This window comes from Carcharhinus amblyrhynchos, chromosome 1 (genome assembly GCF_965287045.1).
Source record: "Carcharhinus amblyrhynchos chromosome 1, sCarAmb.v2.hapA, whole genome shotgun sequence".
NCBI lineage: Eukaryota > Metazoa > Chordata > Chondrichthyes > Carcharhiniformes > Carcharhinidae > Carcharhinus > Carcharhinus amblyrhynchos.
The window spans coordinates 135,380,027-135,402,410 of record NC_137324.1 but is presented as its reverse complement, the minus strand read 5'-3'; positions in this window follow the sequence as shown (position 1 = coordinate 135,402,410).

The following is a 22,384-nucleotide window of genomic DNA, read 5'->3' as shown; positions in this document are numbered from 1 at the left end:
AGGAAGTAGATCAGATCTTGACACCCAAGATGTTGAAACACCAAGTACTACAACTTCAACTCCAAACAAACAATTCAGCCCAATGTAGATGAGACTACCACTCCTCCAAACTCAAAAAAAACAGGATCTGGAGGAGTTGTAAAGCTTCCTGACTGCCTTAATATATAAACTCTGAGACAGGAGGATAGAAGGTAAATATTATTGCATGTAAATATTATTGCAAATACATTTGGGTAAAGACTTGGATGGAGTTGAGATAATAGGTTGTGATTGTAAGGATTAATGTGGGACTGGAGAAATGGCACTATCCATTTTATATTGCAGTGAGTCACATGGGAATGGTTGAGTGTACTTGCGAGTCTGGTGGAAGTCGGAATGAAGATAGCACCTTGTTAGAACTGTATTCTGTACATATGTAAATAGTTAGATGTTATTAATAAACAGTTATTTTTCAACCATACAAGCCTTTAGACCTCTTCATGAGCCAACATACAACAAACATAGTCCAAGACATAGTAAGACATTATGAATGGTGGAGGAAGGAGCATCGTAATGATGTTGGAGGTACTGAGATTTATGTTATGTAAAAAGCCTCCCAAGCTTAGGCTTATGCTTGAAGGGCAAAAAAAACTAAAGGCTTCCTTGTGAAATTCAAGCTCTTTGGTTCCGACTGAGGAGCCACAGTAATGTTACCAAAGCTACTGGGTACAAAACATGGAATCCACAATGATAGAAATTGTGATGATCAGAAAGGTTACCCTGAAAACTACACTAAATCGACTCTGTCTTGAGGTAACTGCCACAGTCACAACATTTAACAGATATTTTTTATCATTGGTTTGCAACATTAAAATAATTAACCAAAGGCTGCATAATGTACAGAATTTGAATGACAGGTATGGTTACAATTTTTATACATATTTAAAAGCACTATCATATATAGTTGAGCAGAATTTGGACAAATAGTGAGGTGACTTTCATTTTTAGGTAACCAACCAATGGAAGAGAAGGCCCAAGCTATTTTGAGCATGGGCATCCTAATTCTTTGCAGAATCATCCTTTACTAAGGCCCATCTTCTCCAGGTTGATGCAGTTTCAGGTGTTTAAATGCTTTTCGTACCTGTAGGTAAGTCCTGCAAGGACTGCAAAGTGAACTGCAGAGAAGTGGGAGAGTGAATTTTTTGTGGAACCAGGAGGAGCACATAATCCAGGAGCTTTTCACGGCTGTTTTGGAATGGCAGCAGGAGCAGACTGCTTGTTACTCAATGTCAGCACATGAAGATGGAGCCTCCACAATGTACAGGATGCTCATGTCTCCCTGATAATTGCATTTAGTCACCTCAATACATCAGAGGACCCCAAGTTACAGAACTAAGAGGTTTACTATCTGAAACAGGCAGGCATTCTGACTAACTCTTTAAACATGGTGGGTCACCTCTTTAAACATGATAGTGGCTCACACCATTACCAGAGCTGTAAATTCACTCTCACATTTGTTGGCACAGGAATTTTGATGGTGAAATCAATCCTAATGAGCCATTTCACCATAGGAAGTCTAGAATGTAGCATGTACATTTAGGGGCTTTAGAACTATGATTTTTTTAAAAAATCATTCATGAGATGTGTGCATTTCTGGCAACACCAATATCTATTGACCATCGCTAATTGCCCTTGGGAAGGTTGTGGTGAGCTGCTCAGTGAATTTCTGCAGTCCATCTGGTGCATGTACACCCGCAGTGCTTTTTACTGTAGGTTTAATAAAACTGAGTGTCTTGCTAAGCTACTTCAGAAGCAGTTAAGAGTCAACCACATTGCTGTTAATCCGGAGTCACTTGGAGCAGATTAAGAATGGCAGATTTCCTCCTTTGAATATAATAATGAACCAGGTTTTGATGGCAATCTGGTAGTTTCATGCTCATTGTTAATGAAATTAAGGCCAGAATTTTCCAGCCCCACCAACCACCGGGGTCTTACCTGAGACTGGTGAATCTTAGGTAAAGTAACTGGATTAGTAATCTTTCAGAGAGGATGGAATTCTCCCTTCAAATATGCGCACAGTAGCAAGTTTGCTGGAATTGCCTGTCAGACTTTTGATTGCTTTCTTTTGTCTTTGTACACTAAGCATAACTCTTGAAAAAGGACAAAGTGTACTGGGGGCATTCCAAATGACCCCACACCCACTGAAAGAAGGCTGTGGAGATATCAACTTCCACCATTAAATTGATGGTTGTTGAGTGTGTTGTTGAATTCCACACTAGTGAGTTGGTTCATAAGGTCTATGTGGCTGATACTTCCACCTCCATAGGTGGTAGCACCACCTTGACTCATCTTGCAGCAACAGACATGATGCTAGTATCATGCAACAGGCCAAACAAACCATTTCAGGATCCCAATCTTGGACACAGGCAGTACCAGTAAGAATGAGGGGAGATCTCATTGAGACGTATAAGATGATGAATGGGATGGATGGGATAGAGGTGGAGAGACTCTTCCCGCTCAGAAAGGATAGTAGGACTAGGGGGCACAGCCTCAAGATAAAGGGGGGGTGGTTTAGAACGGAGTTGAGGAGGAACTTCTTCACTCAAAGGGTGGTGAATCTCTGGAATTCTCTGCCCGTTGAAGTGATGGAGGCTACCTCGCTGAATATTTTTAAGACGCGGGTTGATGGGTTTTTGATAAGAGAGGGGATTAAGGGTTATGGGGAGAGGGCGGGAATGTGGAACTGAGCCACGACAGATCAGCCATGATCTTTTTGAATGGCAGGGCAGTCTCGAAGGGCTAGTTGGCCTACTCCTGCTCCTATTTCTTATGTTCTTATGTAAATGAACATAAGAGTCAGGAATCTCAGATGCATGGCAGATCAATCCTCCATTCTTCCACCACTCAAAAGGTAAATTGTCAGTCACAGTGGCTGGTATTCAGCACACGAGGACAATGGAAAAGCTTGTCTGAGTATGGTGTTATGCATGGTGCCTTAATTGGGAGAGATAAGGATTTAATTCTTATCTATATACTTCCACTCTCTCCTCCTTGTCATATGAAACATTTTTAAATCATAATGTTAAGCTTTAAATGGTTGTTGGTTATCGGTTTGCATTTTCCTAAAGTTCCATTTTATGAATAGTTGTTAGAGGTTTTGTTTGCACCTTTTGAATAATTGTTGACATTAGATCTTTGGTGAATACATTTTGAACATTGTTTGCTCTTTTCTGCTTTTTATTTCATAGGTGCTAGCATTGCTGGCAAAACTGGCATTTATTGCCTACCTGTAATTTCCCTTGAGAAGGTGGTGCTGAACCACCTATTTGAAAAAATGGAATGGCTTGCTACTTCATTTCAGAGGGCAGTTCAAAGTCAACCACATTGCTTTAGCTCGGAAGTAACACCTTGGCCACACCAGGTAAGGACATCAGGTTTCTTTCCATAAAAGGCATTAGTGAACCAGGTGTTTTTACAACAATTCAGTAGTTTCATGGTCACTATTACTGATACTGTTTTTTATTCCAGATTTATTTTATTAAGTGAATTTAAATTCCTTAGAAAGTTACCATGGCAAGAAGTTAGGAAAACAAATGACATCCCTTTATTCCAAGGGCATTGGAGTACAAAAATAAGGAATTCTTGCTGCTAGTGTACAGGGCTTTGTTAAGATCACATCTGGAGTACTATGTGTAGTTTTGTTCTCTATATTTAAGGAAGGATATATTTGAATTGAAGGTAGTACTGTGAAATTTCACTAGATTGGTTCCTGGGGTGAGATTGTTATCCTATAATGAGAGGCTAAGTATACAGGGAAACCTAGAACACGTTGACATAATCTCAGGATAAGAAGTTCACCGTATCGGACTAAGATGAGGAAAAACTTCTTCACGCAAAGGATTGTGGATGGAATTCTCTACTCAAGAGGGTTGCGGTTATTATATTGTTGAGTATATTTAAGGCTGAGATGGACAGATTTTAGATCTCAAGGAGTCATGATGATTGAGCAGGAAAATGAAATTTAGACAGATAAACCATGATCATATTGAATCATGAAGGGGCTAGAGGGCCCATTTCTATTCCTATTTCTTATGCTTTTACGAAGCCTTGATTGCCACATGGGTATAGTCAATTATAGCCTTGGCTTGAGGAAATCTTGTTAGAGAAGCAAAGCCTCCAACCATCTGGGTTTAATTGGCCACATCCATATCAAACTTAGGCTGTGATGCCCTACAAAATAAGGTAGCTCTCACCTGGCTGATGCTGTTGTGTTCTGTAGAGTGTAAAATAACTGCAAATATCAGTGACAGAGCTCTGGAATGAACTGAGTGAGAGTTCCAGTCACTTTGACCACCATAGGCAATGGGTGGCAACTTGCTGCCACTCACCTTTCATCTTAATCCAAGAGTGTGCAGAGATCTACTAACACCTGATGGGACAACCATAGCTTTCAGAGACAGTACTGCTCCAAGAGGTCCAGGAAGTTGAGCCTTGGCCTGTAGACCATGTACAGAGGATAGCACCATCTTTTAGGTGTATCCTTGCAGCAAACCCTCTGTTTTGTGTCCAGATGTCTGTGGCTCTGGTGCATCTGTGCACCTCTTGCAGTTGCTTCCCCTGCCACTGTGGCTGCTGAGCTACGGGAGCCTACTTTGGTATATGTGAATGCCATGCAAGGTCACAGGCAAAATGACTACAGTACCATGTAGGTATCCAAGTCTCCTCAATGCAAAGGCACCAAGTTGTTTTTGCTGAACATTATCTAATATATTGCCTCAAAGAGTTGTTCCTGTCTGCATTCGCCGTTCATTATGGCTGGCCTATTTTTTTCTGATTTTTCCCTTCATAGTGGTGATTACATGTAGGCTTCAGCCTTCAATAAATTCCTGTTGTGCAGTAGTCAAAGGGGTTGGAGTTATGCGTGGCACAAAGGAAGATGGTTTTGGCGGCTGGAGGCCAATCATCTCAACTCCAGGACATCATTGAAGACATTCCTCAGGATGGTGTCCTAGGCCCAACCATCTTAGCTGCCTCATTAATGACTTTCCTTCCATATAAGGTCAGAAATGGAAATATTCACAGATGTCTGTACAATATTCAACACCATTTGCAACTCCTCATGTCCAAATCCATGCCCAAATTTAGCATGAGCTAGACAACATGGGCTGAAAAGTGGCAAATAACTTTCAGGGCACTAAGTGCCAGACAATGACCATCTCCAACAAGATTGGATCTAATCTCTTATCCCTTGACATTTAATGGCATTACCATCACTGAATCTCCCATTATCTCATCCTGGGGATTACTATTGATCAGCAACTCAACTGGACTAGCCATATAAATACTATGACTACCAGAGCAAGTGAAAGATTCAGAATCCTGTAGCGAATTACTCACTTCCCAACTCTCAAATGTCTTTCTACCATCTACAGAGCGCGTCAAGAGTGTAATGGAATGCTTTTCACTTGCTTGATGAGTACAGCTCCAACAATAATCAAGAAACTCAGCACCATTCAGGACAAAGCAGCCTTCTTGCTACTTCTTCAATAAAATTCAATTCCTTCAACACTAACAAACAGTGGTAGCAGTGTGTACCATTTAAAAGATGCATTGCAGGAATTCACCAAGGTTCCTTAGAGAGTACCTTCCAAACCCATGACCACTACGATCTAGAAAGATAAAGATAGCCAAAAACATGGAATACCACACCTGAAGGTTCCCTATCAAGTCACTCACCGTCCTGACTTTGAAATATAGCACTGCTCCTTCACTGTCACTGGGTCAAAATCCTAGAACTCCCTCCCTAACAGCACTGTGGGTATAGCTACATCTCAGGGACTGCAGCAGTTCAAGTAGGCTGCTCATCACCTTCCCAAGGACGATTAGGGCTGAGCAATAAATGCTGTCCTAGCCAGCGAATCCCACATTTCATAAATGAATTAAAAAATGCTTGCCTTTTTGACATGCCAATTTGTCCACTCAGGGTCATTGTGCATATTGGGAGGGATCCATTGGCAATGTAAAATGGCTTTTGATATCCAATCAGAGGCAATTTACCTGGTTTAAATTTCTAACAATGCTAGCAGTTAATTGCCAGTCAGCTTCAACTGATACATTCTACATCGCAATACCTCAGCTAATCAGAGCCCACTTATCATCCAATCAGCACCCTCTACTCATAACATATAAAAGTTGTTGTTTTCCTAACATTGATATTTTTGAAATTATTCTGATGAGTGCAAGATGAAAAACATAATATGCTTTTTCAGCAATACTCAATATTCTAATAATTGAACACTAACAATTATAGATTGTAATAAATCTTTTTTTAAAATTATCAGTGTCCTCATTTCCATCTGTTCTGAACATGGAGGCAGGGGTCATGAGTTGAGGCTCACTGTGTGAACATCTGCACAACCCGGCGTGTCAAACATGCTCTGTCTACCCATGTATCTATCCCAGGTGTAAGTCAAAGATCATTACCTTAGTATTCTGTAAATTCTTTTCTGAATGTGTTCGATTTCCTTGAACACGTTTTACTGTTTTCTTTCCTGTAGCACCAACTGGTGTTACGGAATTTAAGACTTAACACACCTTAGCTCCAGTTCTCATGGCATTGCATTCATTTTGATTGGCTCTTGTACCAGATAAGGGAGATTTTGTCGAGGTTTTGTTCCAAAGCAAAATTGTGCAGAGTGCTACATGCCAAAATTATCCTGGCCACACATTCTGGGGAATACTGAAGAAAGTCCCCAGTGCTTAAACAGTTACACTCATACCTATAGACACTGGTGTCTGTAGCTTGTCTGTTGATTCTTACTGTTTTGTTACAAGTCAACATTTACAAGGCCATCAAAACCACAATGTGAATCATAATAGACACCTGCTGTCATACTGACATTAAATTAGGATCCTCAAGTATTGTGTTTATATTCCTTTGAATCTAATCAAAGAAGGAAAATCTATACAAATCAGAATTGACAAGACCAATAACTTAATGCTTCAACTCTCTCACAGCTACCTCACAATGTGTACAGTCTGGTCAGTCACTTCAAATCATCACTTGCCAATAGGAGTAGATCCCCAGTGTGTAAAGCCGAATTCACTGCAATATGAGGAAAGGCCACAGACATTATTTGAGTCCCAGCAGATACAATAATAACTATTTCACTGGAATAGCAGTACCAGCTGGTGCTATAGAAAATAGAATAGTAAAATGTGTACAAGGAAATGAAATACATTCAGAAAAAAATTCCAGAATACTAAGGGGATGATCTTTGACTTACACCTAGAATAGGTACACAGTAGGTGGTGCAATATAGACACCTGCCAATTGGGTTAATGTGTGATACAATCATTTTGATACCTGAGCTTCATTAACATGCCATCAGCAACCTGAGGGATTATGTGGTCTCCTTACAGATGCTCAGCAGTTGTTGGAGGGTGGGAATTTGGCAGTTCACATGGTCAGCCAGAAGGCAGGTTGCCTCTAGGGAAGAGTCTCTAGTAGGATGGCAGCGAACCAGGAGTATTTTTGAGGGCACAGATGGTTTTGATTGATTATCAGAAGTCCCTTTAAGAAGTGCGAGCTAGGCTGCCCATTGCTTTGTACAAATGGGCAGAGTGGGCTAGGCAAGCTCTACTTATTTATTCCTGAGAATCGCAAATGGGGTTCTATAAATGGTGTAGGTCCCTAACTTGCATATTCAAGCACTCTCCAACAGCTTCAGGCACAGAAGCTGTGTGAAACTGATGAAAGGGTGCTTGAATGGACACAATAATTGTTGGGGGGAACCACACATGCCTGATTTTCAATTGCTGGACATTTGTTTCATGGTGTGATACAGGTGAACTGGCAGTTTAAGGGTTTCCCCGAAACTCCAGTGACTAATAAACATTTCAATGTACATTTTAGAAATGTATATATAAAACAATGAACTCTGGTGTAGGAACTCAGAATGGAGAATACTAAGACAGCTAGTTAGCCAGTGGTGCTCCTATGCAGAAAGACTTTGCAGAAGAATGTCTCTAAGTCATACTAATGAGCATGAAGAATAGCTATTTCTTACAATGTAGTTGGTAGATTTTATTGTTGAAAAAGTAAAGGGTATGGACGTATACTGAATTCAAGATAAGGACTTAGTAGAAGAATGTCTCTAAGTCACACTAATGAGGCTGGAGCATGAAGGATAGCTACTTCTTACAGTATTGTTGGTAGATTTTATTGTTGAAAAGTAAAGGGTATGGACTTGTACTGAATTCAAGATAAGGGATAAAGTATTCAGCTTTAATTGAGATTAGTGGAGGGTTGGTTACTTGGGGTAAATGAGCTGGTGATGTTATGGCAGGAATGCTATGATCTTATTGAATGTTGGAGCAGGCTCAAGGGGCTGAGTGATCTGAGTGTGGCTAGAGACTCCTGCCACAGACTAATGTGTGAGGCACAGCTAGACTGGAAGGCTTGAGGTGAATCTGATAAAGGCTTTCTCTGGTTGGGATAGTACATCTGAGGAATTAACTGATTGTTACACAAGTAAAACAGCTCTGATAGCATTCATCTCATTGTCAAATGCCCTTTAATCCCAAACAAAATGTTAGCTTTATTTTACTTCATATAACTTTGTAAACATTTCTTATTGCCATTTCTTTTTAACTCAAGTTCCTGATTAAGAATATCATAAGCTATTTTTGAAATTATTCTGATAGAAATAAAACACTGCCTCACAATTCCCTGAAATGTAGGTCACGATTCTCTCAAAAGTGCTGAACTGATGGGAAAATTGTTCTAAATCCCGACTGTTTTGCCAGTCAGCTTCTCACCCGAATTTCTGCACTCTGTGCAATGCAAAGGTCCCAGTTATAAATATCATTAAAAACCGAAGAGGACAGGGCCTATTCGCGCCAGAGCCTGACAGTTCTGGAACTCTGCGCATGTGCAGTGGTCCTGATCTGTCAGACTCCTCATTTGCTGGCCTGCATGATCACTGGCCACACAACACCAGCCCATCCCAATCGCTGCCTTCCCTCCCTCCCAAACCAATCCAGTCTACAGAGGGGCAGCGGGGCCCCTACCCCCACTGATTGCCCTAGGCCCTGCCCACAGTAGGTCCTGCCCCTGTGGCACTGACTGATTGATACCTGGTGGGCAGTGCCAAGGTTCCCTCTGGACATAGGCATTTGCCCTTGGGCAGTGCTAGGGGTACAGGTTGGCACTGCCAGAGTGCCTATGCCTAGGGAACACCACCCCCCTATTGCCCGATCATTGAGGAGACCCCAATTATACCCTCTTCATTCCGGCAGCGTCTCTCGCTAATTCCCCGAACGTAGCAAGCTAGTCTGAACCTCACCAGAATGAAGTGCTCCTGGCAGGATGGGAGATTTGATCGGGACCTGAAAGTTTCCAATAATGACCTGCTAAACATATTTAAAATACATTTTAAAAGATTCAAATTACTTACCTGCCTTCCCACCGGTTTCCAGTGTGGCCTGACCAATGACTGTTCGCCGTCTCTGGGAGATGCGTATGCATTCCTGGTGCATGCACAAATCTCAGTATAAGGCCGGTGAGGCACAGCTCCCACCTCAACCTGTCAGAAAAGTTACAGGTTGTGTTGGAAGAATTGCAGCTGTAGAATGTAATTCTCATTTTGTAAAGGAGTGGGAAATACATAGAATTGTCAGTTTTCCACCCAGCCCAATTGAAGTCATTAAATGGAAATAGTTGGGATGTGTAATGAGCAGATATTCCACAAGTGCCAATTTGCCACTCACATGCAAAGCAAGAATAATCTCCATAAAATGTATTACATTGCCCAATTATTGTTGTCATATTTACATTGGGAACACAAGCAGCAAGGTCCCGTAAGCAGCAAAAGGATTATGAATATCCAGTTCTCCTGTTTTTGTGATGGTATTGGTTGAGAGCAGAATGTTGGGCAGATATCATTTTGCTCTCCTCCAAGTTTTGGTGTAGGATATTTTTCTGTCCACTTGAACAGATCATTCTGCATGCGCCTCAGTTAAGCATCTAATCTGAAAGTTGCCACTTTCAGTAAAGTGACGTTCCCTCAGTATTGCACATAAATGGTTGTCTACATTATGTGTTCAAATCCTGGCATGGTGCTTATCCACAAATCTCTGACTCAGAGATGAAAATGTTATGAGGTAAGACACTCAAAAACAGGATAACTGGAAGGGGCATCATTCATTATTTTTGAAATCTATACACTAAAACCCTTAATCATGTTTCCATTTAAAACTATAGATATAATCCTTTATTTTTAGAAACAGAAACATGGAAAAAATAGGAGTAGGCTATTCAAAAACATGAACATGAACATCATTTGTGAATGGCAATATCAACGTCCATTTAAAAGTTCACATAGGCATAATCAGTCTATCTGAAGGCCGGTGATGCCTGGACGACAGTCTGATTGCCTTTGGAGTCTTCTTAGGCATCCTTCCCCACATTTCCAGAAACTCTTGAGTCTCCTGTCTTCAGTTGCAAGAACTCCTTCAGTTCCAGAAACACTAGACTCCTTCAGTTGCAGGAATACCCAGTCAGTTCCTCAGGTTCCTCATGCAACAATTCCAGATCAGGGAGGACTTCCCTATTTTCATGTGGAGTGGACCAGTTGATCTGTGATTCTCCCCCAGACCCATTCATCTTAGTCTATACAGTGTATGACACTGGCCCTGTCTGGGTCACCACTGTTGCAGGAACCCATCTTCCCCCATCTTACCAACATGGTTTCTCCTTTTGTGAACTCGAACAGGCGCCAGAGCATGGAATCTCGGGGATTTTCACAGTAACTTCAATGCAGTGTTAATGTAAGTCTACTTGTGACACCTATAAATAAACTTAAAAATTTCCTTGACTTTCACTCTCTTTGGCCATCCACCCTTCTTGGCTCTTTGTTATCAGTTCTCACATCTCCTCTAGCCACTTCAAGTCAAAAGCGGTCCTTAATCTGTGGCCAAACATCAATAATGCCAGGGAACATTGTGTTGTTGCATGGGATGTATCGCAATATGTGCTTAAGAATTGATTCACTTGCCTTCCCAGTGAACCCTTCCCTTGGGAAACCTCAAGTGCCTGTTTTAAGGCCTAAAAAAACCTTTTGGCCCAGCCACTTGTCTTAGAGTGGTATGGAGCTGACTTCACCTGTTGGATTCCTTGGTGAGCAGGATAGTCCTCAAATTATGTCACTCAGTAACTGATCAGGGCTCCCAAATCAAGCAAACAACTTGTTGATTTGCCTATAGTTGCCTATGTGGACACCAAGTTCATAATTGCTATTTCTGGCCATTTTGAGTGGGCATCAACACCATCAATAGCATATTTCCTTCCACTGCACCTAGCAAAGTCTATGGATCTTTTGCCAAGGAGCTTCAGGTCATTCCCATGGGTGGAGGGACAATAATGGCGGTGCTTTTCTCACTACCGCACGGGATTCACAAGCACCTGCCTTTTTCTCAATTTGGAAGTCAATACCTGGCCACCAAAAATAGCTCCTGCAATCTCTTCCACCCACACCATACCCTCAGGACACTTGATCTAACATCTTCCTATGAAACATGGGAGAAATAACCACTCTCATACCCCACAAAAGACATCCGTCCGTTATGGAAACCTCCCACCTGCTTGACATGTACAGACTCAAATCAGGCTGATTCCTATGATTCCCTCTTAAGACTAAATCTATGACTTGACTTAAAACTGGGTCGTTTCTCGTGGCATTTCAAACTTGGGTTGCTGATACAGGTACTTCATTATTTAAGTGAAAATACGTATTTTTCAAATGCCAATCTGGAACATCTGTTCCTCTAGGGAGACTTCTTACTGTTCTCTATGGAGAGGCAGCCTTGAAAGTGCATTAGCATTACCATGCTGTTCAGATAGTCTATACCAAACGTCGTAGGGGTATGCTGTCAAAAGTAGTGCCCAGCATTGTTACTGTGCTGCTGCCATCCTGTGTATGGCCCAAAGATGGTGGTCAGGGGCATGTGATCAGTTAACAGTACAAATTACCTGCCGTATAAGGAATGCGAGAATTTATGCATAACACATAACCCCTCCTTTCAAACCTGGACATATTAATCCTCTGTTTTTGTGAAGGACCTTGATGCAAAGACAATGGACCTTTCTCCTCTTTTCAACAATACGTGTCACAATACAGCGCAACCCCAAAAGGTGTGGCATTACAATGGCAAGTTCAGGTTGAAGCATACCAATACTTCTATCCTTGATAAGGCTTGTTTGCCTCCTGATAAGCCTCTTCACATTCTTGGTCCATCTCCATGGTCAGCCTTTACCAGCAGATGGTGTAAAGGTTTCAGTACAGTGGCCAAATTTGGCACAAATTTTGTCATAATAATTTATCAATCCCAGGAATGACCATAACTGCGGTACATTCTCTGGTCTGGCAGCTTTCATGATGGCCTCCATTTTCTTGGGTGCCCTTTGTAGTCCCTCACTATCAATGACATGGCCCAGATATCCAATTGAATCTTTAAAGAATTTGCATTTCTGTTTCTTTACTTGCAGGCCATGTTCCTGCAACTTTCTGAAGATCTCTTCAAGGTTCCTCAAATGCTCATCTTCAGTGGAACCCATCACCAAAATATCATCCAGGGAAAATTAGACCCCAGGTAACCCACTTGGAATTTGGTCCATTGCCATTTAGAAAAAGGTTGGTGCATGTAATACTGAAAGGAAAATGCTTATAATGGAAAAGCTCCTGATCAGTTATGATCATCAAAGGTGGTTGGAACTCTTTTAGAACTCCCATTTGAAGATAGGCTTGATGTAAGTCCATCTTCGAAAACTTCCTCCCTCCCACCAATCCACTAAATACGTCCTCAATCAGAGGAAGTGGGTATTGGATGCTGAAGTAGGGAAAAGATGAATGCATTTTGTACCTGAAGGGAAAGGGTTAATGGAATTTGTACCTAGAATATGTCACAAACATAACCCTTCATCATGACTGATCTTCTCAAGCTTATACTGCTCCTGGCAGTGACATAAGTTATTTGTTCATGTATTACATGTTTTAACTCTCGTTTTTATAAAGACAGATAGTCTAATGTGGCTGTTATTTTGTAGACTTTGTAAATCTTACCTATTTGTGTTAGTTAGACATCATTACACAGATGGTATTTTACGATACTGGCTTTTGACAGCTGCTGATGGCAGATCGCAATATCTGCTTTTAACAGGAAGAGTCCTGCTGGGACATCTGTGATCGCACAAGTAACTTCAAAGACAGGGATGCCGGTACTGCTGCAGAAAGGTTTTGAATCGTGACCATGTGTCATGACTGCAGCTGCCAGCTGGACTGTGAATCGTGATTAAATCTGGGGCTGTATCACGACCAAGGAAGGAAGACCTGGAGTTCTGGCCAGAACAGGAAACTTGGAATCGTGATTGACACTAAGACTCATGATGTATAAATGCCTGCTTGTGTTTTTGTTCTATGAGAAGTCTGATAATCCTACTTCTCCCAAAATTCTGGAATACCCAGAGTTTTGAAATAGAAACCACTGTATTTTGACTCACTAACAGTCTGAGGTATTATTTTACCTACAACAGATGCACACAGTGCATTTATGATTACCTTGAAGCCCCCACAGATTCTCACTGTGCCATCAGTCTTCAAAACTGGCACAATTGGTGTGGTTCATTTGCTGGTCAAGACTGCTTCCAGCACCCCATGCTCAACAGACGTTCTAGTTCGGCCCCTAATTTTGGCCTAATCGTGTATGACACCGGACATGACTTCAGGCTCCTTGGATGAGCCTTTATCTTGATCTCTTTCATCTCACTCAGGGCCCCTGTGAATACTTTCTTATATCTCTCGAGGATATCCTGTAACCTTGTCTTCAAATTTGCCAGCCTGTTTACTACATTCTAGTTTAATTTAAATTTCTGCAAGCAGGAGTGACCAAACAAGGCAGATTAGACACCCTTGACCACATACAGCAGTAGTTTCGCACACAGGTCCCTTAGTTGTACCTTTAGTAGCATGTATCATCTCAGTGGCACCACTTACATTGTATAAATGTATAAGGTGATTTTTGAAGGTTTCAACGGCAATGTTTTCTCTTGTCTCTGTATGGAATATCCCTTCCCCTGTTCTACTTCCATTTTGATTACTTTCCCTTCCACCTTTGGAAGGACCTAGAATTCTCCTCCAACCAGTAAAGTATTCCACTGAAATTTGGTCAATTTGGGTTCTTCTTCCTCCTCAGCAGATGCAGGGTACTCTCTGTCCTCTTATGGCTGACGGCATGTATTTTGTAATTAAACTTCAAGTTCTCTCTTTTTGACTCCCCATCCCCTCTTTTAATTGTGCTCTACAATTTCTGCTTATACCAGCAGCATTGAGCTTTGTGAGTCCAGCATGCGGGCTCTTTGTCGCCAGACTTGCCGCAGCAGTGACAGTATATGGTCGACACCACGTTCTGTTGCTTTTCAGCTACTTTGCGTACTCGGGCACTGACAGCCTACTCTGTTGCTTCATTTGCAACCAGTTCCCTGGAAATATCTGTCTCAAAAACCACTTTAAGGTCTAGACATTTTGTCAGTTTCTGTTGTATCATTGCAAAGCCCACACACTAAACAATCCTTTAAGGCATCCTGTAAGAAAGCACCAAATCACAGTGCACAGCTTGTCTCTTTAACACAACCACAAATTATGCAATGGATTCACCTTCCAGTTACATTCTCTGATAAAATTGAAACTGTTTTGCTATTGTAATTGGCTTTGGGGCATAATGGCTTCTTCACGCTTTGCATAGCTCTGCTAGGGGATGCGCTATGGGTTTCTCTGTTTGTATGAGGCTTCATAACATCGTGAACATTTTATAACCTACAGTACTTAAGAAAACTGTTACGGTGAGTTCTTATTCTGCCTTATTTGACTTTAAGTAAGAGTGGAAATGATCCATTACAGTGCCCAGCTTTTCCAAATCTGGTTGAAAGGTCTCATTCTCCTAAACTGGCCCGCCATTTCCTGGTTCCTTTGGTGGCCGTTTTCCCGACTTTACATATAGTAGCTGCTTTTCATGCGTTTTTGCCACTCTTTGTATGCTTCTTGCCACCACTCTCTCACCGACAGTTCTCCCCTACTCTGCCTGTTAGTTGCCATCTGAGTCCCCTTGCGACCACTTCCCTTCCACTTGTCTTGGTGCTCCCAGAGAAGAGATCTTTCTTCCTATACCTGGCCTGTAACTGTAGCCTGATTCCCCTCATGGCCACTGCCTTCAGCCTTTCGGGGAGTATCTTTGCGACGTCAAATGCAGTCCAAGTCTCCTCGCAACTGTTCTTCTTGATGCCTGGGCCTCTTCCATTGAGTCTATCCCAACATGTCGACAATTCCCCCTGTTATCAAAGTCTAGGACGATGAGACCAATAATTTTTCCTCTCACAAAAATCGGCGGTGATATGCAGTCCATGGGCCATGACTTTCCCCCATCGCCTGTTATTACGTCTGAAGTCTGATATTGAAACTAATGATAGACCATGAGGTCCCAGGTCACCTGACCTGTTCAGTTAAAGGGGCATTCTCCAATAGAGATAACAAGGAGTTTCTCCTCATCTCAGTTCTAAATGGTCTACATGTATCCTGAGACTGTGACCTCTTGTTCTAGATGTCGCCTGACCCCAGCCAGAGGAAACTACTGCCGCGATTCTCCCATCCCAACCCTCAACTTTTCTGGTGATGTGCATCACTAACCTTATTCCAGGATTCGCGCATGTGTCAGGAACGCATGAATATCTCCCAAAGCCTGCGAACAGTTGCAGGCCAGACTGGTGGGAAGGCAGGTAAGTAACTTGAATCTGTTTTTAATAAGTTTTAAATGTCTTTTACATTTCATTATCAGGAAATTACTGGTCCCAATCAAATCTCCCATCCCCACATTGGGGGAACTAGCAGGAATGAAGGGAGGGCAATCGGGGCTGTCCAGGGAGGTGAGCGGGGGGTGGTGTCCCTGGGGCATGGGCACCTTGGCAGTGCCAGCCTGTGCTGCCAGCACTGCGCAAGGGGCAAAGTACTCATGCCCGGGGGCACCTTGGCATTGCCAATTGGGCATGGAGCGTTGCCAAGGGGGTGGAGCCTATTTGGGCAGGGCCTAGGGGCAATTGGTGGGGGTGGGGATCCCGCTGCCACTCTGCATAGGGATTGACCTGGGATGGAGGGAGGGCAACAATTGGGGAGGGTTGGGGAGAGGTGGTGGTCGACCAGGGGTGGCGGGGGGGGGGGGGGGGGGGGGGGCGGTAAGGCTGGGGAAGGGGGAGGGAGGGAGCCTGCCTCCTCGTTTTGACTTCGGGGAAGGGCCAGGGTGAGAGGGGAAGGGGAATCGCCTATGCTGGGGGGTATGGGTTCGACAGAGGGGCATTCCAGGTCAGGGAGTGTGAGGGCTGGCCCGGGAATTGTTGTAGGGGCCTTGATCGGGCCATGGGGAGTTGGAGGAGCAGCACTGTGAGGGCCCTGCGCTGGCCAGTGATTGGGCTGGCCATCAAATGGGGAGTCTGACAGATCAGGGCCACTGCGCATGCTCAGAGTTCCAGAACTACCAGGCTCTGGCGCGAATAGGCCCCACCCTCTTGGGTTTTCAATGAGATTCACGATTGGGACCTCTGCAGTGTACAGAGTGGGGTGATTCGAGTGAGAAGCTGAACTGACAAAACAGTTAGGACCCAGAACAATTTTCCCGCCAAGCCAGCGCTTTTGGGAGAATCGCGGCCAATATCTCTGCATCAGTCTGTCCAGCCCTGACAGAATTTTATATGTTTCAATTAGATTCCCTCTCTTTCTTCCAAACTCCAGTGAATAGAGGCCTACTCAATTCAATCCATTATATGGCAATTCTGTCATCCAACGGATCAGTCTGGTGAACCTCCACTGTACTCCCTCAATGGCAAATATATCCTTTCTTTGATAACGAGACCAAAACTATACACAATCCTCCAGGTATGGTCTCACCAAGACCCTGTACAGCTGCAGTAAGACAACTTTGCTCCTGTACTCAAGACCTTTGCAATAAAGGTCAACATATCATGTGCCTTTCTAACTGCTTGCTGCACCTGCGTGCTTGCTTTTAGTGATTGTTGTACAAGGACACATAAGAACATAAGAACATAAGAAATAGGAGCAGGAGTAGGCCATCTAGCCCTTCGAGCCTGCCCTGCACCAGGTCCCTTTTTCGATTAACAGTTCCCAACCTATCATCATGTAAATAATACTATGTCATTCTTTTTCTCCTTCTTATTCACTTTATACTACATTTGCTATGTATTTCCCCACTCACTCAAATTGTCTAAATCACCTTGAAGCCTCTTAACATCCTCCTCACTGTTTTCGCTCATTGGTCCAGTCCATCTCTTTGGCCCAGAAATTATAATATGGCATATCAGCAAACAAATAACTAATCTGTTGGGTTGAAATTGCCATTTTAATAGAGATATTTATATGTTTCATATTTTGTTTCATACTGTCTAAAATGGCCAAAACAATATTGTGAACTTTTTAAAATTCATTTGTGGGACATGGACATCGCTGGCTGGCCAGCATTTACTGCCTATCCCTAGTTGCCCTTGAGAAGGTGGGAGTGAGCTGCCTTCTTGAAACACCGCATTCCGCGTTCTGTTGGTTGATCCACAATGCCTTTAGGGAGGCAATTCCGGAATTTTGACCCAGCAACTGCGAAGGGACGACAATATATTTCCAAGTCAGGATGGTCAGTGGCTTAGAGTGTAGCATGCGGGTGGTAGTGTTCCCACGTATCGGCTGTCTTTCTAGATGGAAGCCATCGTGCAGTTGGAAGGTGCTTTCTAAGCATTTTTAATGAATTGCTGCAGTGCATCTTGTAGATAGTACAGAGTGCTGCTGCTGAGCGTCGGTGCTGGAGAGGGTGGATGTTTGTGGATGTGGTGCCAATCAAATGGGCTGCTTTGTCCTGGATGGTGTCGAATTTCTTGAGTGTTGCTGGAGCTGCAGCCAGGAAAGTGGAGAGTATCGTTTGGACAATTGATTGTTATTTGACATTTGCAGGTAATAATGCATCAAGTTTACAAAAGTCCTCAAAACTCTATTTTGGGTTGGTTCATTATATTCAAATATACTGGGGGGCAATTTTCAGCAGTAGTGGGCGCCATGACCTCTGTGTGTCTCCAGGGCCCGGACATCGTCAGCTCCACACTGGAGTTCAGCACACAGCTGATTTAAATATTATAATCTGTATTTATATCCTATTAGTGGGTCCAGGACTGAAATTTCTCGGCCTGGTAACTCCCCCACCAACATCCTCCCCCCCAGCCCCCGCCCCACCTCCCCACTTCCCTCCCCCCCCCGCCAAGGGTGGTTCACTCCAGCAGTGTTTGCAACAGCTCCCTATTAACGGGGAGCTGGCAGCCCAATCCCACTGGAGCGAAGGGAGGACGTGGAGGCCTCCAGGAGGTCGCTACTAAGTGGGGGTGCCCTGGCATTGCTAGTCTGGCCCCTGGCACTGCCAAAGAGGAAAAGTAGCAAAGCCCAAGAGGCACCTTGGCATAGTTCACCAGGCATCGGGCAGTACCAAGGGGCCTGGGCTAGAGGGATCTCAGCCTATGGGGGGGTGGGGCGTATGGGGGCAGATGGTGGGGCTTGTGGGTTCCTAACGCCACTCTGCAGTCAGGATCGGAGGCAGAGGGAGGGAAAGGACTGATTGGGGCTGGCCATTGGGCAGTGAGGGGGGTTGGGGGCTGCAGGGACACTGTTTGTTTAATGAAGAAATAGTTTGTTAAACTAAATGGTAATGAGTGGATGAATATATAAAACTCTGCTGAATTTTTCTGAGCTCCAGCCTAACATGATTTAACAATGCTGCTTCAAACTGTCAAGTTAAGTGAGTTTAATGAAAGCACGCTGCTGCAACTGCTGATCAAAGCACTTTGCTACATGCAGTACTTGCCATTATCCTGTCCATGTCCATTTTTAAAAATGACATTTTTTCCATAATCCAACAGGTTTTAAGCTTTTGAGTCTCATTGCTTTAGGGATAATGCTCAACAAAATGACTGATCCCCAAAAGTTGGTTAACTGCAGAAGGCATTTTTTGTCTTAAAAAAAAGAAAATTTCTAACCACAGAATGTATTATTGTTGGGTCCTCTGACAGGTAGCAGAGCTCCAAAAGATTATTTTTTCCTTTAGTTTTTACCTTAGATAACATGTTAAATTCTTTTAGATACTTCTGCCTTCCTTGACTTGACTTAGTCAGCATTATGTTGGAAGTACGAACAGAAGTTACACAGAACAGGATAAGCTTCTACAATTTGAAGGAATGGGCAGAAGAGCTCTTAGCAGAGGGTCATATCCATCCATTGTGTTAGAATCATAGAGTCCTACAGTGCTGAAAGAGGCCACTCAGCCCATCCACAATCCCACCCAGGCCCTATCCCCATAACCCCATGTATTTATCCTAGCTAGTCCCCTGAGCACTAATTGGCAATTTAACATGGCCAATCCACCTAACCTGCACATCTTTGACTGTGGGAGGAAACTAGAGCACCCAGAGAGAGCACATGCAGACACGGGGAGAATGTACAAACTCCACACAGTCGGTGTCCCAAGCTGGGAATCGAATCTGGGTCCCCGGTTGCCGCGATGCATCAGTACTAACCACTGTGCCACCATGCGGTTCAACACCATGCCTTGTTCAATTTTTCTACCCGAACCTCAGAGAGAACAATGGCTGGGATTTTGTCAAATGGTAACATGGGTGCAAAATCTTGCAAGAGGCCAGAAACACAAAAGAGCTCGCTCTAGCCTGTCACATTAGTAATCCGCCAGATTTTAAAATTTCTTAGCTTTGACAGATGAGCCAATTATACCCACTAACTAAATTCTGATGTATGCTGGTGCTGTTCACTAGTTAAACCTTTTCACATTCAGTTAATTCTTAGGCTTGCCTTCAGCATTCGCTGAAGCATCCCGGACAAGGGCCAAAGGTTTCAGAACTCACCAGATCACCAAGCTTGTTAAATAATAAAAATATAATAGGAACTAAGAGTTGTAGTCAGCAATTCAGCCCCTCAAGCCTGCTGCACCATTTAATACGATTATGACTGATCTTATCTCGGTCTCAACTCAACTTTCCTGCCCATCCTCCATAGTCCTTCAAACCCTTACTAAATAAAAGACTGTCCACTTTTTCCTTAAATTTACTCAATGTCCCAGCATCCACCATGCTTTGGGGATAGTGAATTCCACAGACTCAGAGCCCCTTGAAAGAAGTAATTTCTCCTCATCTCTGTTTTAAATCTGCTAACCCTTATCCTAAAACTATAGTCTCTTGTTCTAGGTTACCCTACAAGAGGAAACATCCTCTCCACATATACTTTGTCAATCTACCTAATCAACTTGTATTTGTCAATTAGATCTCCCCTCATTCTTTTCATTTCCAGGGAGTATAGGCCTAAGCTGCCCAATCTCTCTTTAGAAGACTGTAATAACTCCAGAAGTCAGCTATGAAGGAACTGTGCTTTTATTTCACTAAATGAAAATAAACAATAACCACAAGCCTTATGATGAACACAATCAGTTCCCACCGGGATTGAAAGGGTGATGGACCCTCTCAGAGTCTTGCTTTATACAGGGCATGTTACATGAACTCCACCTGGTTGGCTAATTATCAGGAGCACATATTCAACAAGCCCAACTGAGAGGTCAATTAGTGTTCTCCATGCAGATCATGGGAGTTGTCACACCTCTCCCTCTCCAAGTCCAAGGGTTTGCTTTTGCCCCTTGGGAGTCAAGGCCGTCTTCGTCTTTTGGTCCTTGGTCTTTTTTCTATTTCGTACTCTGCATGGTCAGGTGGGTGTAGAGCATATCAGTGAATGCCTCTTTCTTGACAATTAACAAGGTTTTATTGGAGGTGATTCTTTCTCATCGACAGCTTCTGACTGGGCTTCTTCTGTTTCAGTTTCCACTTCAGAGTCGAAGATCTCATATGGCATTTGGGGACCTCCCGTTAGCAAAGGTGTTATGTCCTTCTTCCATGTACTTGAAGTCTCCAATGGCATACTCACCAAGTTGGCTGCTTCTGCTGACAGCTCCCGATGTTATAGGTGGTCCACATGTTTTCTTTGTGCTGTGTCTCCAACCTTTACCATGTAGGACCATTTATTTTATCTTGGCCCCCATTTTGGGCTTCTTGCTTCTCTGCCACTCTTCTATTTTGGTTTGGTAATGTAAAGCTTAGCCTAGTCTATAAGGCGCCTGCCCATTAGCAACTTAGCCGGGGCTACACATTTGGCTTCGTTCTATAACGGAAAAGAAAACATACCAGTTTGGTGTCTGCAGAGACACAAAGACAAATCCCCTCATTTCTGGAATCAATCTGGTGAATATCTTCTGAACTGAATCCAATGCAACAACATCGCTCCACAAGTAAGGGGATCAAACCTGTACATAATATCTGCGATCTCACTAACACTTTGTGTTAGATTCAATTTGCCTTCTTTATTATCTGCTGTACCTGCATACTAGTTTTCTGTGATTCATGCACGAGGACATCCAGGTCCCTCTGCCACAAAGCAGTCCGAAATTTCATTCCATTAATATGGATGGAGATCTTCTAAGTATGGGAAGGGAGATTGGCTGAATTAATGGAGAGGTACAGGAACATTTTTTGCAACAAATCAGGTAAAATAGAGGGCCTTCATGTGAAGATCCATGCAGATCCAAAGGCAACCAATCCCCTCCCCTCTTTTTAGATCAAGGTCACAACCAAAGGCCTTGTGAGGAAAGTTGGATACAGAATTGAAGAGATTGGAAGAATAAGGTATGATCCAGCTTGTTTAATTTGCAGAGTGTGCAGCACCCATAGTCCCCGTGATAAAGCCTGAAATGACCACCTGCATTTGTGGAGACTACAAATTAACAGTTAGTTAGGCTACCAAGTTAGATAAGTACCCAATTCCGAAGATTGAAGACTTGAATGCAAAACTAGTCAAACGTCAGTCTTATACAAAGCTGGATATGAGCCACGCCTATCAGCAACTTGAGTTCAACACTGCTTCCTGAGATTATGTTATGATAAACACGCACAAATGTTTGTTTCAGTATTTGTGCCTATCATTTGATGTGTCATCAGTGAGTGGTCTTTTCCAGAGAACAATGGAAAGTCTATTGCAAGGACTGCCATGAATTGTAGTATACCTGGATGATGTTTTGATAACTGGATCAACAGAAATTGAACACCTTGCGAAGTCAGAGCGGGTGCTAATGGGATTTCAGGAGGTTGGAATTTGCTTCAAGAAGGAGAAATTCACTTTTTTAAATCACTGAGACAGCCTATCAGAGGTATTGCATGGATGAATAAGGACAAGGTCAGAGCAATAAAGGAGAAACAATGCCAGAA